Below are 16379 nucleotides of genomic sequence, written 5' to 3' on the forward strand. Positions count from 1 at the left end.
TGGAGTTTTACTATATTGGTAGCCGTGTCAAGCATGACATGGACCCAGAGATCATTGTATTTCTTACGACCTATAGAAAGATCTAGGACAATGTGACACACAGCCAGCTTTGTGATGATCTCATTGAGCACTAGGGACAACTGTTTGGGAGATAAACTCTCATTTTAGTCATTTGATTTTTTTTATTATGTGTGGTTTGAACAATTCTTTTAATTCACGACCATTTGTTATTGTAATAATTATTTGGATTTGAATATTTTTGTAATTGTTGTGTTGCATGATGCTAAAACATTATTAGGTTTGATTTATATTGTTGTTTTTTTAAGATTATATTGAAGGGTGTGGCTAGGTCTCAGTGAGATTTAACCAAGTATTAGTCAAGTGACATAACATGGAAGAGCAAAAATGAAAAAAAAAACTATTTTTTTTTACATGAATCTCAATATAAGATCTCACGGATATAGTATCGACTGAGACTTTGTTAAGTCTTAGTCGACTGAGACTTAGCAAGACTGTTGTTTGAAATCATGATTTTGCCTATTACCCTAAAACAGATCTGCGGTACGGCACGACATCGGGCGAAACAAATATCTACAACTTGGTTTGCCGTGCGATACCGCGCGGTACAGCCTATCCGTTTTAGTGCGAACCGTATATTTTACAGAACAAGTTTTTGCAGGAAAGAGTTGTTCTAACCCAGGCCGAGCCGCCACCATCGATCCCCAAATCCCTTCTCCCTCCACCCAACCCTAATCGCTAGCTAGCTAGCTAGCCGCTATGGCCCGTTCCATGGTTCTGCTCGACCGCGAGATTGATTTCTCTCCCGACGAGGCCGTATCCGGCGGAGAGTCAATCCCCTACCCGTGGGGATTCTGGGAAGGAAGTGGACCACCAAACCGCAAAGCCATAAGTGATCAAGTCATCAAGTACCTGCGGACCTTCAAGGCCCGGTCAATCGTCGGCAACCCGCCGGAACTCTCCTTCCTCCACATACTGGTGCCGCCGCAATCCCTCCCGCTCCCGCCGCCATACATGGGCCTGGACTCGGGCCGCATCTCCAGCACGGACAAGAACCTAGTCGCCCTTTACGCCGGCGGGTACCGCCCTGGCTCTAGTTTGCGGGGAGGCTACCTCATCTACGACGCCAGGAAGGCGAAGGACTCCCTGTCCGTGATCCCCCGTCTCCCCGACGACGACGACGGCTTGCATGGAGTCATGGGGCACCAGTCGGCCGTCGTCATGTGCGACGCCCAAGGGGAGGGCTACGTTCTTGCCGAGCTCGTCATGCCAGGATTCTCCCAAGCCGGGGTCTGGCTGTGGAGGTCGTCTGCCAAAGAATGGGTCTTGCTGTCCGGGAGCCATCCCCTTCCATCCAGCAGATTCTCCGTTGATTTGTGCTTCTCTTACCGGGGCTCTTTCCTTTGCTGGGTGGATCTGCTCAAGGGCATGTTGCTCTGTGATCTCAACCATGACTGCAACAACAAGTTCAGCTTTATCAACCTGCCACAAGACTGTCCAGCCTATGATGTAAACCCCGAGTATCCAGACATCGTCCGCCCAGACGAGTTCCGGTCCATGGCCTGTGTTTGTGCTGCACACATAAAGCTCATCGCCTTGGATGAATGTGGATTGGAACTCATCGTCTGGACGCTGTCGCCTGACCTCTCAGGCTGGACCATGACCTGCAAGTACAATGTCGAAAAAATCTGGGCAAACGTGAGCTACCAGTCTGCAGGTTTGAGACAGCTTGCTCCGTCGCTCCCTGTCCTCAGCATCCACCAAGACGGCGTCGTCTACTTAGTCGTAAATGATGAAAGCATCGTGGACCGTCGACTAGTGCACAAAGGCCAGTATTTGCTTCGCGTCGACATGGAGAACGACGAGGTCCACGTCTCTCCACAGCCTACAAGGCGTATTTGTTCCCAACTCTTTGCCAGCGAGTTCAGTGCGCACCGACACACAGCGTCTACAGCATCTCACCCTGTCATTTGATTCTATAGTTTCATTTGCATACTGCTGTCATTTCATTTATAATATATGTTCACCATCACTCAACATGCTTTCATTTGCAGGCAGGCATGCTACTGTAATTTTGCTTAGGTTTGTAATACGATTAAAATTCCAACGCTTGCTTATCGCATCCGGTTTGCTTCATGTATTTATTTGCTAATACAAATCAAGATATTTGGCCCCTTGTATTGATATAAGTTGAATAGTACAAGTCTGATATTGATGCTCATCCGCAATCATGATTCGGGAATCAATTTATACTACCAAATTACTCTGCCCCCTTGTCATATCAGTACCCAACTTCTTGCACATCATGATGACACTCTTTTGCATGTTTTAAGGCTGTTTTTTTTTCCTTTTCTTCTTTGCTGATAGTGTTGTCATTAGCTTCACCTCTACACTTTTTGTTTCTGAACTCAGAATTGGCATGAGCCAATTCCATTCAAACTAGAGCTGAACACTGACAATTGTCTGAATGAAAGATGTCAAAAGTAAATGAAAAATATTTATTTTAAAAATTGATTCCATCGTGCGCCTGTTGGGCCAGCCCAAGCGTTCACGGATTTGAAAAAAGTTCTTCAATTTTGACAAATATTTACAGATTTGAAAATTTCATAGATTTTCAAAAAATTTGCTAAAACAGTTCAAAAAAGTTCATGAATTTGAATTTCCTTTATTTTAAAATTTTCACACATTTGAAAAACGTAAAAAATAAAAATACTTTGAAATGAAAAATAAAAAGGAAAGGGAAAAAAACAAACCCCGATTTAAAAAAAACATGAGAAACCCCGGCCTGAAAGTTCACAAAGTTACATTTGTCACATAAGAAGCAAAAAGAAAGCAAGTGGGCACAACAATTAACCTGTCCCAGTTTGTTACTAAAACTAGAAGTAAACCTTGAGGGTTAAATTCGAATCTCGCATGGCGCAGTTTATTTGAAGATTAAAAAGAAAGAGAAAAAAGTACATCGGGCGATGTATTAAAAAAGGAAAACGCTAACACTCAACCGGCGGATGTTTGTGCGCGCGTCGACGACCTCCATTGGCGCCCGATTTGATTTGGATCGAACGACTCATAAGCAATCTTTATCCTAGTACATTTTTTGCAACTTGCCCATTGTTTCAATTAGCTTGACCGAAACAAATGGTTTGTTGCAGACTAAGAACTCACGACTAGCATCCAAGCGGGGAGCCCATGCATGTAGGTCGCCGCCGCCGAACGTCACCGCCCGTAGGTCGTCGCCACCGAGCATCGTTGCCTGTAGGCTCCACCGCCTGTAGTTCGTCGTTGTCGAGCGTCGCCCGCCTATAGGTCGTCATCGCGAGCGCATCCGTGATGGATCTCCGCCGCCAAACGCCTCCCGTCGATCAGATCGACGGATCCGGCGAGATGCACCACGCTGGCGTGGAGCACCGTCAGCCTCACCCCCGTCCTGGCACCACCAGCACTAGCAGCAGCCACATCACAACACCGTACGTTCATGTAGGGTCTTGTTGGAGAAAATTAGAGAATAAGAGGTTTTGCAACATGGGACTTGCTACAAAAAATTAGAGAAGAGGAGGTTTCACAACAAATGCCTTGTTGCGGGAAATTAGAGAAGCCTAGGTTCCACAACAAAAGTATCCTTGCAGGAAATTAGAGAAGAGAAACTGACATATGGCTCGCGAGGCGGCGGATCATTTTAAAAGATCCGCCGACCGACGCGTAGCATGCCTCTTAAAAAAAGATCATCCTATTCTTTATTATGAAGGGGTACGGTGAGATCTCATCAGTTGATGTGTTTAGAGTTGTACCAAAGGTTAATGTCTTATTTATACTCAAATGACCAAATGAGGGGGGAAAATGCCTAAATATGTCGCATTTATTTTGCTAACTGGAAACTAACTAGGTTCCAAAGTTTGCAACGGGATTATGGCTAACGAAAGGAAGAAAAAAATAAATTGAAAAATCCCCTTCACCTTCATCTTCAGGCCGAGCTAATTCTCCGCGAGGACCTTCACCTTCCTGAAGAATTTAAGCGCCTTGTCCTTGGACCTGAGCACTTCCACCCACATGCATGTATATATCCAATCGCGTCATCAACAATGAGAAGGAAGTACTTGTTACTTGCTGATGCCGCCGGGCCGGCCGGGGTGATCGGTCCGCACAGGTCTCCGTGTCCGTGCGCGCGGTAATCCATGGCGCGCAGGAACGGCGCCCGGTGCTGCTACTGCTGTCTGCTTCCCAAGGGGGCACCACCCGGTAAACTGCTCGATGCGATCGATCGCAGGGATGTGGACGGCCATGGCCTTGGCGGCGAGGTCGTGCAGGCCGTGTCCCCTATTTGCAGCAGCAGACCGCCTCGCACGCGCGCGTGCACCATCTGATGGTCTTACAGGCTCACGACATCCTCTTCGACCACTGTCTTCACGCTGATCTCATACAGCTGGCCGATGCTGATAATGTTGCTTCGGAGCCGCGGTATGCAGATGCAGCACACCTCAGTCGGCACCATGTGCTCGTCGTTCTTGCAGACGAAGAAGAGAACAAATCCGCGCCCTTGGATCTCAAGGACAGAGCCATCACCAATTTCACCATATATATATCATAGCTTGCCACGGAACTAGTTAAGGCTCACCATATATATGATGCGGTCGACGCCGTCGGGCGCGGGGAGGGCGGGGTTACGCTTGGCGTCCGTGACGGCGAGGCGGGAGAGGATCTTGTGCAGGGGCGTGTGCCGCCGGGGGTCGGAGAGCGGCAGGGCGGGGACGAGCTCCGTGCAGATGTGGGAGAGCAGCTGCTCCGTGGATCCGTCCACCTCGTGCGGGTCGAGCCCCCTGCGCCGCAGATCGGCCTCCGTCAAGGGATCCACGTTGGTGAACGGCGGCCGGCCGGCCATGGTCGCCGGACGATGAGGCGGCGAGGGTTTGGGGATTTGGGGGTGGCGAGTGAGAGGAGCGGAGAGAGTGGTCTGCTTTTTTTTCCTTTTTCTTTTTTCTTTTCCCTTTTTGAGGCAAGTAGAGAGTGGCCTGTGACTCTGGAGTCGTTTAGTTGGGTCGAGATACCACACAGGTTTCTCGCAGGCCCACCAGTCAGTTACTTGCATCTCATTTCTGGGACCTCCTCCATCTTCTCAAAAAAAAATCGGGGACCTCCTATATGCCGCTCGCTGCTGCAAAAGGTCGGCGTTTCGCACAGAGACGGCTAACCTGGGCCGGTCCATTTGCAGTGGCAGGCGGAGCCATCACGTTCGAGTCTTCGAGAGTTGAAAAAAGGCAAAGATAGGACCGTGCTCGTGTGATTTGCTCCCACGACTGCACGTGATCAACATCGCTAGCCACCGTAATTTCTAAAGATTTGATATCGAAAATGGCAACCCAGTTTATATGAACTTTTTTGAAATTTCAAATGTGGTTTTATTTTTGAGATTTCTGAAACAAAATCAAAATCTTCATTTTGTGAAAGCATAACATTTTTTGGGAATCTCAAAGATTTTCTCAAAAAACAAACAAATTTATAAACACAAACATTTTTTAAAATTATGAATAAATATTTTAAAACCAGAAACAAAAATGAAAAAACTCAATTTTTCGGATTTACGAACATTTTCAAAACATGAACATTATTTTAATTAGCGAACAAATTTTGAAAATATGGACATTTATTGAATTTTTTATGAACAATGGAAAGCAGGAACATTTTAAAAATTCACGAATATTATCTGAATTTGTGACCAAAATTCAAAATGCAAACGTTTTCTGAAATTCCCGACAAAATATTCTAAATCTTGAAAACATGAAAAAAAATCGAATTTGTGAACAAAATTTAAAATTAAAATTCCCAAACATTATTTGAATTTTTTAACAAATTTTGAAAACTTTTCGGACTGTGAACAAATTTTTAAAGTGGGAAAATTTCTGCAATTGCCAAACATATTTCCATTTTCGATTTTTCTGAAAACATGAACATTTTCCGAATTTGTGAACCAATTTTAAAAGTGGCAACATTTTTTGAAATTCGCTAATAGTTTCTGAATTTGTAAAATAAAGGTAAACATTTTTAAATTTGAAATTCTAAACTAAGAATGGTAATCGATAATTGGTTTTTTAAATTGCGAACATTTTTTGAATAGAAGGGAACAAATATTGAAATTCTTGAACATATTTCGGGCAATTTAATTCTACCACAACAGTTATAAATAGTTTCCGTCTTATTGTGAAGCAGGGATATTCGGAGGCAGGCACAGGTTCTAACTCTACAATGCCTATCCTTGCAAATAATATGTTTAACGGGGACCCCTCGACCATTTTTATTCCAGTGATCCCTGGAGGATATACAGAACTTTTGCTTCAAACCGATCAAGCTTCAGAGCTGCTGCACACTCCAAGAAGATTAGATTTTTGATGGAGCGAACAAGCAGCAGCAGTATCTTTTATTTCTTCTTGTCGCTATTGATCAATATATAGAGTTACAAATCTATATATGTAGTGCTGCACTCTCGTGAGTGAGCTTATTTTTCTCAATCTAATTATCAGAATGTTCACACTGGAATTCCATTCATTTTTGCCAAAGTCCTAATTTGTATTCATTCATCAGTCTCTATTTTTCCCATCCCTTTGTATTTTTATTGCACTTCTGAATGTAATAGAGCTATCTACATTGTACACTGATGGACACTTCTGAATGTCCCCAGCTTTGCTCGTGTGATTTTGCCCTTAAACGCTAGCCCTCCCTTGAGGTCGATCCAACCGGGTCGTGTGATAGGCACCACCATGGCTCCGCCCGCACGGGAGGGCAAACCATCATCTATCATATGCATTATTAACCAATGTCGACCGACCTTGAATTATTTGCCGCCTCTTCTTTTTACTCTTGCCATTATTATGTGTCATCATATATAAGCAAATGACCTTGAGGTGTTTCTATCTATCTATCTATGTATCATCTGCTAAGCAAAGACGACTCAAAATTCAAAACATGCATGCATGGACCTAGAATACATATATGCAGACAAAATTGAATCAGAAAATCAAAATAACAAGCTGACACATCAAACTGTTCAAAATAGACTATGGTGTTCATCTCCATCTCTAGCATCCAGCAAGCATTTCTCCACTCCAAAACTTTTCTCATCTTCACATTACTTTTCTTTTTCCTCTCTCTCTCCACAAATTGGTACTCCAGTATATGACATCCAAATTGCACGCTAGGTTCATGCATAACAAGTACGTACTGGTAAGAATGGTCACCTCGATTGCAAAGCAGGTAAAGCTCGATGATTTTGGTATCCCTGGCAGGCTGCATACAAAGGTTAAACCATCATCATCTTCTGGCCTACATCTGCTTGCTGTGTCTTGTCATCGAGAACACAAGCCACGAAAAAAATCATCATAATATCTAAGCAAAAGCATTTGTATAAGGCTCTAGACCACGTACGTAAATGTCACCCGTTTTGTCAGTGCTATGAATTTGATGCCGTTGATTCTCATTTTACTACTAGCTAGCTTATAAAAAGTTTTAGCTACATGCATACCAAAGCCTGTAACTGGTATTGTTTTTCAGACGATTGCACTAGCTAATTATCATCAATTTTCCTGCAGTTGGCTTCATGGTACAGATGGCAGATAATAGTAAAGAAAAATTAGGCTCAGGAGCAGCCCATACAACCAATCTAGAGACCTTCAGTAGGCGGCTTAACGTGTTTTATGACCATTGGAACGAAAATAAGTCTGATCTTTGGGCTTCTTCTGATGCCATTGCAATTGCGACTCCGCCTCCTTCTGTGAAATCCACAGCTCTGGATGTTTGGTTACTTGGATATGATGAATTTCCAGAAACCATAATTGTCTTCATGCAGAAGCAGATACATTTCTTATGCAGCCAGAAGAAAGCAAAATCTCATTGGAACCATCAAGGATGCTGCTGCAAATGAGGCTGTTTTGGTTCTGATATTGTCTTGCATGTGAAAAGCAAGAATGGGGATGGCATTGACCTGATGGATGATAATACTGCGTGCTGTTTGTGCTCAGTCGAAATCTGACACTTAAGTTGTTGGTCACATTGCAAAAGAGGCAACTGAGGGTAAGCTCCTTGAAACATGGGCAGAAAAGTTTTTTTTTTTTAGGGTAACATGGGCAGAAAAGTTATCTGGTGGATCTGTGTACAACTTGCAGACGTAACGTACGGGTTTCCTGAGATTTTTGCCATCGAAGGTGCCACAAAGATCATATGTGTGAAAAAGCCTGCTTGCCTAACTTCATCTCTAATGAAAAACTTTGTGGTACCGACCATGGAGAAGGTTATTGATGAGGAGAGAAAAGTCTCACACTTGTCACTGATGTATGACACAGAGAAGGTTATTATTGATCCTTTGAAGGCCAAGGAGAAGTTGAAGCCTGAAAATATTGATATATGCTACCCTCCTGTCTTCTAAAGTGGAGGAAAGTTTGATCTTAGGCCAGGTGCCTCCAGCAATGATGATTATCTCTACTATGATCCTGCAGGTATCATCATCTGCGCAACTGGGTCCAGGTACAGTAACTACTGTTCCAATGTTGCCAGAACATTTCTGGTAGATGCTACCCCAGCAGAGAGCAGGGCGTATTAGACACTTTTGAAAGCCCAGGAAGCTGCTTTAGCAGCATGTAAACCAGGCAATCAGATGTCTGCAGTTTTTAAGGCTGCAGTTGCAGTGTTTGAGTAACATACAGGCAGAAACAAACAATGAGAAGACAAAGCAGTTCTTTAAGTTATTAGCTGATACAGCTTAAGTTAGTGACAAGACTGCAGAGATCTTGACCAATTGCTCCAAGGCTGTTAAAGATGTTGCCTATTCATTTAATGATGAGGAGGAAGTTCCGAAGCCGGAGCGGGCTTATAGGTTGAGTCAAATGGCCTGGAAGCACTACCATCCAAGGCAACACTTGGGTCAGACAACCCGGAGATGTCCAAGGAAGAGCTCCAGAGACAGCACCAGGCTGAACTTGCTCAGCGAAAGAATGAAGAGACTGCTGGAAGGCTTGCTGGGGGTGGTTCTTTCATATCCCTCTTAGAGAGCTTGGATTCCATGGGGTTCCGTATAAAGCTTCAGCTTTCATCATTCCAACTTCAACTTGTTTGGTTGAGCTAATTGAGACTCCTTTCCTGGTGGTGGCCCTGGGTGAGATAGAGATTGTTAATCTGGAGAGGGTGGGCTTTGGAACAAAGAACTTTGACATGGCTATCGTGTTCAAGGACTTCAAGAAGGATGTTCTCCGCATCGATATTCCATCCAGTCAACCTCACTTGACGCGATAAAGGAGTGGATTGACACCTCTGATCTCAAGTACTATGAGAGCATCCTATCTCCGCATCGATATTCCATCCAGTCAACCTCACTTGCGTCCTATCCTGAAGACTATCATTGATGATCCTCAGAAGTTTGTTGACGATGGTGGCTGGGAGTTCCTAAACATGGAGGCAAGCGATTCCGGGGCAGAGGAAACAAAGGAATCAGACCAGGGGTACGAGCCTTCTGCTGCTGAGCCCGAGTCTGAATTAGAAGACGAAGACTCTGACAACGCGTCCTTGGTGGAATCAGACGAGGATGAGGAAGGTTGACATATTGGACTCCACTTAGCACAGCACGACATACAGTTAATGTTTCAATCAAGAAGGAATCGCCAAGTGAAACATCTGGGTAATTGCTAGCATTCCTAATGTTAGACCAAAAGATGACTTAGTTTTATTTTTCATGGGAATCATGGATACCCCCTCATAACTCATTTGCTCACTTTGTTACAAGTCATGCTCAGGATACACATGAAGAAGGTGAGAAACTGGCAAGGAGTGCCAATCTAATTTCGTTCAGAACTCATGTAATGTGACCCTTGGCACTTTCTTACATTACTTGACAAACAGATGTGTTCAAGTGGCCATGGAGGAACCATTTTATGGAGTGATTATATACTCCCTCCGATCAAAAACAAGTGTCGTGGTTTTGGATCGGAGGGAGTACCATTCAACTAAATGAGTTGGAGATCTCAATTATAAATAAAATTTTGTTCTATCCAATCCACCAACCCCTCCTGCACTTTCTAGATAACAAACAACATCATCTCGCACCATTGAATGAATCCTGATCCATATAGGAAGGTGAGAAAAATTAACTGAAATAAGAAAAGAATATTTGTTCAAGTGTTGTGTAGTTTAAGGATTCTGGAACTTCTGAACATTCAGAACATACTTTAAATTTGAAACTGGCCAAAACAGGAGAAAAGCATCGTTTGCTTTGCCGCCTTCACTCAAGGTTCACCGATGGTTCAAGAGTGATCAAGTGTATCCAACGACATGATTCTACTTGTCATTTACCATTTCCTTGTTGTCTCTAAGTTGCTGTTTAAGCCCAGTTTAAGCCGCTAGTCTTAGCTGAACTAACTGCCAAGTGCCTAATATGACTGCTGCAGAAGTATATAGCCCCAGCTAATCTTTGGCAGAGAATTCATTTTGGGCCGCTCGGTCCTCCTTGAGGCCTTCCTGTTCGATTTTGGGCCTCAATGATGAAGCATTTTTTTCATAAACTTTAGACTGCATCATGCTTTACTAACTGTTCTGACCGTGCTCAGCACATGGAGCAAATATACAGGGGGTACAAACTATTTCTTGTAGGAAGACTGCCTTTAGTTTTTTTAATAACAAAACCAAGTTGGATCATAGTATTTGCTTTCCCATTTTTACCATTGTGGAGATCAATGTCAGGTAAAGCCTGGAATCTAAGAAAGCACACAGTGCGACAATTCAGATTAAAAACTGAACTAGTACAAGATAAGCCACACAGAGATTGATAGGTTCTGACAAAACAAAAGGAGCAAATGTGGAAACAAGCTAGTCACATGTGCTCAGAAAAATTACTAGGGTATAGAGTTGTGATTCTCACTGACCAAGATAAAGGGGCCCATATTTTGTCAATGAGCTGTTCGCTGCTTCTCTCCACTCAAGTTATCTGTTAAAAACCCAGACAATGTCCATGGTCAAACCTTGCAATGGTAGACTGCACGTATATGGGATGCCATTCCCTCGTACGTAAAATGTAAAAGTCCAACCAAAGAAAATTGCAAAGACGATTAAATATACATTTTGCAATGGGACAATAACTGATTTGGACCTATCGTGGACATTACAAATACTGGGTTGGTTAATTCTTTTTCAAGCTGCTTGGAAAGTTGACAGGTCCCGGTAACATCTTTGGGCCTTTAAACTACTCCATGTCTTTCACCCACCAACTCATTCAGGGATTGTTTGTTTAAATGCATGAATACTTCAAGACTTGGCAGAGGCCAGCTTAGTTAAATTTGACCAGAGATCAACAAGCAGCTTATGCCATGAATCCTGGCCATGAAGGTTGCCATATCTGCAGTTGCAGGTGAACTTGTAAGTCGGTTCATCTCCTTCCTGATGAACAATTACCACTCCTCCAGCCATGCATGATCAAAGGAGAAGGTGGTGGAGAGGTTGCAGCATCTCCTGATCAGAGTTGGCACCATCGTCGAGGAGGCACACGCTTGATACATTACCAACTCTGGGATGATGATGCAGCTGCTAATCTTAGGTGAACTAACTGCCAAGTGCCTAATGTGACCGCTGCGGAAGTATTATAGCCCCAGCTTGGGTGAATGAAACGCAACAAGAATTAACTTTTTCTTCTTTTTGCTGATCTTTACTTCCTCACTCTAGAGCTAGCCTAATTCCTTGTATCCTCATCTCAGATCCACCGTATCACTACGGCAAACATGCATTTAGCAGCATGTACATGCATGGTGGGAGTACGTTTGGATTATATAGTTACAAAATTACCAAGTGCTTGACAAGTTGCACATGACCTGCTTCTCCAGAGATGAATACTATTACTACTATGTTCGGTACAGTTATCTTAGCGTTTCTCTTATCTTTACTACAAAGGGAAGTCTGTGGTCTTAATGGATCGATATCCCTTGCACTCTCCTGCAAAACCAGCCCAAAGAGTGGCCACAATAATGAAAGGTTTCCGTAAATTTCAGAGTGTCTCATGCTTTGGTACTTGTTCTGACCATACTCAGTATACGGAGCAGATATACAGGGGCTACCAAACAATTTCTTGTAGGAAGACTATTTTTGGTCTTTTAATACGAAACAAAACCAAGTTGGGTCACACTACTTGCATTTACATTTGTATTGCCATTCTGGAGATCAACATCAGGTCAAGCCTGGACTCTAAGAATGCAAACAGTGCGACAACTTCCGATTAAAGACTGAACTAGTAAGAAAATATGCCACGGACAGATTGATTGGGTTCTGACAAAACCAAAGGAACAAATGTAGAAACAAACTATAAATGTGCTCTGAAAGATAAAAGTATAGAATTGTGATTCTCAACACTGACCAAGATAAAAGTGTGCATGTCATTTCTTTGTCAATGAGCTGTCTGCTGCTTCTCTCTACTGAAGTTCATCTGGAAAAACCCAAACAATTTCCATGGTCAAACATTGCAATAGTAGACTGCACATATATGGGATGTCATCCCCTCGTATGTAAAACGCATGGAGTCCAAAGAAAGACAAATGCAAAGATGATTAAATATACATTTTGCAGCGGGACAATGATCAATTTGGACCTACCGTGAATATTACAAATACTGGTCGGCCAACTTTTTGTATGCTATACATGGAAACTTGGCTTGTTCTTGTCATGTGTTTGGGCATTTAAAAAAAAATCTGTGCCTCCCACTGACCCACCCACTCACTCTTCGCAGTCAATGGTTAGTCATCCCTGGAGCATTTTCAATTTTAACAATAGTCTCTTCAAGAACTGGCAGAGGCCAGCCTAGTTAAATTTGTCCACAGACCTACCAGCAGCTTGCCTCATCAATCCGGCCATGGAGGTTACCATAACTGCAGTTGCAAGTGAACTTGTGAGCCTATTCGTCTCCTACCTGATGAGCAAGTACCACTCCTCCAGCCATGCACAATCAGAGGAGAAGGTGGTGAAGAGGTTGCAGCATCTCCTGAATCCTGATAAGAGTTGGCACAATCAGAGGAGAAGGTGGTGAAGAGGTGGAGAAGGTGGTCAAGGAGGCGGACAGTCAATACATGAGCAACTCCGGGATGATGATGCAGCTCAAGATGCTCAGAGGACACCGTCTGCTTGTTACCTCGAGGTACAGACCCCTCAAAGACACTGCAGGCTTCGACGAGGTTAGCAGCAAGAACTCATCTAGCAGCAGTTTGTATTTAGCCATTCCCCTCAAGTGTTCTCTAACAACAACGGAGAAAGACGACAAGGCCATACGCCTCAAGCCGCATGGTGCTTTGGAGAGCTCAAAAATTGCTGTTGCTAACATGTCAGAATTTGTTGTGCTTCTGGGTGGATGTGAGTGCATGACACGTAGGCCATATGACGCTCGTGGTTCGGCTTGGTGACGAGAAGATCGATGCAGCAGCTGCCAAGGAAAATCATTGAACTGAACTGAACAAACTTTCTACATCGCCTGCTTGCTTCTTCTACCATGAATCTTCTTCTTCCTTGGTGTGGCTGCTCCCCACAGCAGCTTGTACCTCTGCGCACACGTTCGGGCGATCGCCGCGGCAACGTGTTGTGGCAAAGGCCATACAGTGGACATAACGGGCATTGCTTTACATCCACTTAGCATGGCACCTTATAGTGTTGATGTCTCAATCAAGAAGGAATGGTGAAGTGTGACATTTGGGGGACTTGTAACAGATGCTAGTGTTAGACCAAAAGGAGACCTCACTCTAATTGCATGGGAATCAAGGATACCCCCTCATTAATCATTCCCTAAATTTGTTACAAGTCGTGCACAGGATACACATCAAGGTAGTGCCTTGTCAGGGAGGAAGCGACAAGGAGTGCCAATCTCTTTTCTTCCTGATACATGACAAACGGATGTGTTCATACATACCACCATTCAACTAAATGTATTACAGACCCCAATTAACGACCTGGCGTACAGCAAACTTGCATGTTTAATCAGACCTACCAACCCCTCCTGCGCGTCTTAGATAAGCAAGAACATCATTGAAGTCGAATTACCTACTACTCAGTACTACCTCTGGCTAGTCTCAGCAAAGTGGGTTACTAATGAAACAGAAATTAAATAAACTAACAAGCATAGCATGATCATCTTGGCATGGTTCTGAACTTGTGACTAGCAAACAATTCAGAAAAAACTTCTGGCTAGCATTTTGCCATAGGTAACTCCATGGCATCATCCCATCAAACCGAGAATGCTATATGCAGGAAGGCTGAAGCTCTAAGGTGTGTCGTGCTGTTGTGTGGTGGATGCCGCAATTAAAGACTTGGATCAGACCGGAACCGGATTACAGTTGCAATCAGTAAAAAGAGGTCTGTCTGTCCGCGAGGCGCCTCGCGCGAAATCGGTAAATTTAGCGTGATTTCGGGAGACGGGCGGGTTTAGAATTAGATTCAAATTACCGAAGATTCCGAAGAGCTCGCAGGGCATCGCGGCGGCGCACGTCGCCGTCGGCCAGCCCCTAGCTGGGGTGCTCGGTCGCATTTGACCTAGCCAGGCGCCTCTCCTCCCTCCATCCCCTCACTTGAAGCCGGCGACCACCGTGGCTCCGCGCGAGGCGCGACGGGGATGCTACCTGCTGGGCGCCGGTGGCCTGGAGCCGCCGTGGTCGTGGTTTGGGCAGGCAGCAGGAGATTGGGGATTGCTGACGAGCGGGCCCCACGGCCAACGGAAATGGCTGCTGCAAACTTTTTGCTGGCTGGGAGGCCCCACGCGTCAGCGGGACAAGAAGTTGGGCCAGCGTCGAGGCAAGATGGCTCCAAATCTCGTGGACACATCAAAATGTCTCTTAATTCTGCGGCGTATGATAGTTGAGGATAGGGGAGATACCAAATAGAGAACTGCTTTTCTGAGTTGTGCCATAGCTAATGCTAACTTTTCATGTGTGCTCTTTTAACCGTCACCGAGGGGAGAGGGCCGCCACCTGAATCATTACTCAAAGTGCCTAGTAAAAGGCAAGTTGTTACAAGCCAAAGCATTACATCCAAAGGTCCACCGGAATATTTCTCGAATAATGTTTTGAATCGTTACATTTGAAGCATGCAGATCATTGCGGAAGACCCAAAATTTCCATAGAATGAATAGGGCCATGGTGCACCACAGGTTGCTAGGCCGGTGACCGGAGGTATGGCCCAATTGTTGTGGATGGTGTTGGACTCTTGAATTTAACTCCCTAAAAAATCACACAAATTAAACATCGCTAGCCCAATTTGATTCAAACAACTTTGCACAACATGAATATAAACAAAGATAGCACAATTCGGTTCAAACTACATTGCATAACAAGAATATAAAACAACATTGCATAACACAGATTTGAATAGTTGACTCGAACGAAAAAGCTAAAAATAAACTAGTTGTAGTCTTTTTAGGCAATGATATCTTCCAATTCACACCGCGGTGGTCAGGGTGAGAGTCGATGGACGAAAGATCGATGACTTCTGGTACGTCCTCCCCATCGGACGGTCTGACCTCGTCCTTGTCGGTAGCCCCCTTTCTTGTACAGCTTGAGCCGCCGACGCTCCGGATGCATCCGGCAGAGCCCGGCCATGTACTCCTCATTGTGCAAACCAAATGGAAGTGTCAGCGTGGTTTTAGGAGTAGCTGCGGTGCGGGCGAGGGGATTTGGGTGGAACTGAAGTGGGTACGGTGTGAGCCAGGGAGAAGGAGAATTTTTTTTTCCAATGAACATGCCTCGGTCGAGTAAATATAGGCGGTGGCCGATGCGAGGAGTAAACAAAATGATCAGGGATCGCTAGGTATGTTTAACCCCTTAAAACCAAATTTTTACCCCTATATAATCGGTTTTGAGGGAGCACGGGAGGTCCGGTGAGCCGACAGTGGTTGGGCAGGGCAGGCGGAGTAGGAGGACGGGCCGGAGCTGATAACCGCACGTCGGGCGCGGACGGAGATGATGAAGGGACTGTTTGGATTGTGACTATGCATGTTTGCCGTATGTTTTCACATCATTTTTGCCACACTTGCCTACCTTGAGTTGCTCAAATTGTTAGCCACACTTTGATTTGCCTAAGGGAATCTTGCCACATTTTTTGTGTCTATGACATGTGGGGTTCACTGCTCATAAAAAAATCTTACCTTAGATGCGGCTAGAAACAAACACCCATCTAATTTGATCAAATTTGCCTAAAATGAGATGTGGCAAAGTATGGCAATACGGGGGTTGTTTGGTTTCCCTACCTACAGATGGACGTCCGCAACAGATCGCCTAGTAGTACGCCTCGGTCCAGGAGAGGTCGTGGAAGGAGACGACGAACCGGTTGCCCGGCCGGCGTGCCCAACGAGCAGAGCAGAGGAGAGGGGAAAT

General features: G+C 44.6%; 1 pseudogene; it reads left to right on the forward strand.

The window, feature by feature from the left end:
- Positions 1-7609: 7609 nt before the first annotated feature.
- LOC119360191 lies at positions 7610-9591 on the forward strand (annotated as a pseudogene).
- Positions 9592-16379: the final 6788 nt, after the last annotated feature.

The sequence above is a fragment of the Triticum dicoccoides genome, chromosome 2B, assembly GCF_002162155.2.
Source record: "Triticum dicoccoides isolate Atlit2015 ecotype Zavitan chromosome 2B, WEW_v2.0, whole genome shotgun sequence".
Lineage (NCBI taxonomy): Eukaryota > Viridiplantae > Streptophyta > Magnoliopsida > Poales > Poaceae > Triticum > Triticum dicoccoides.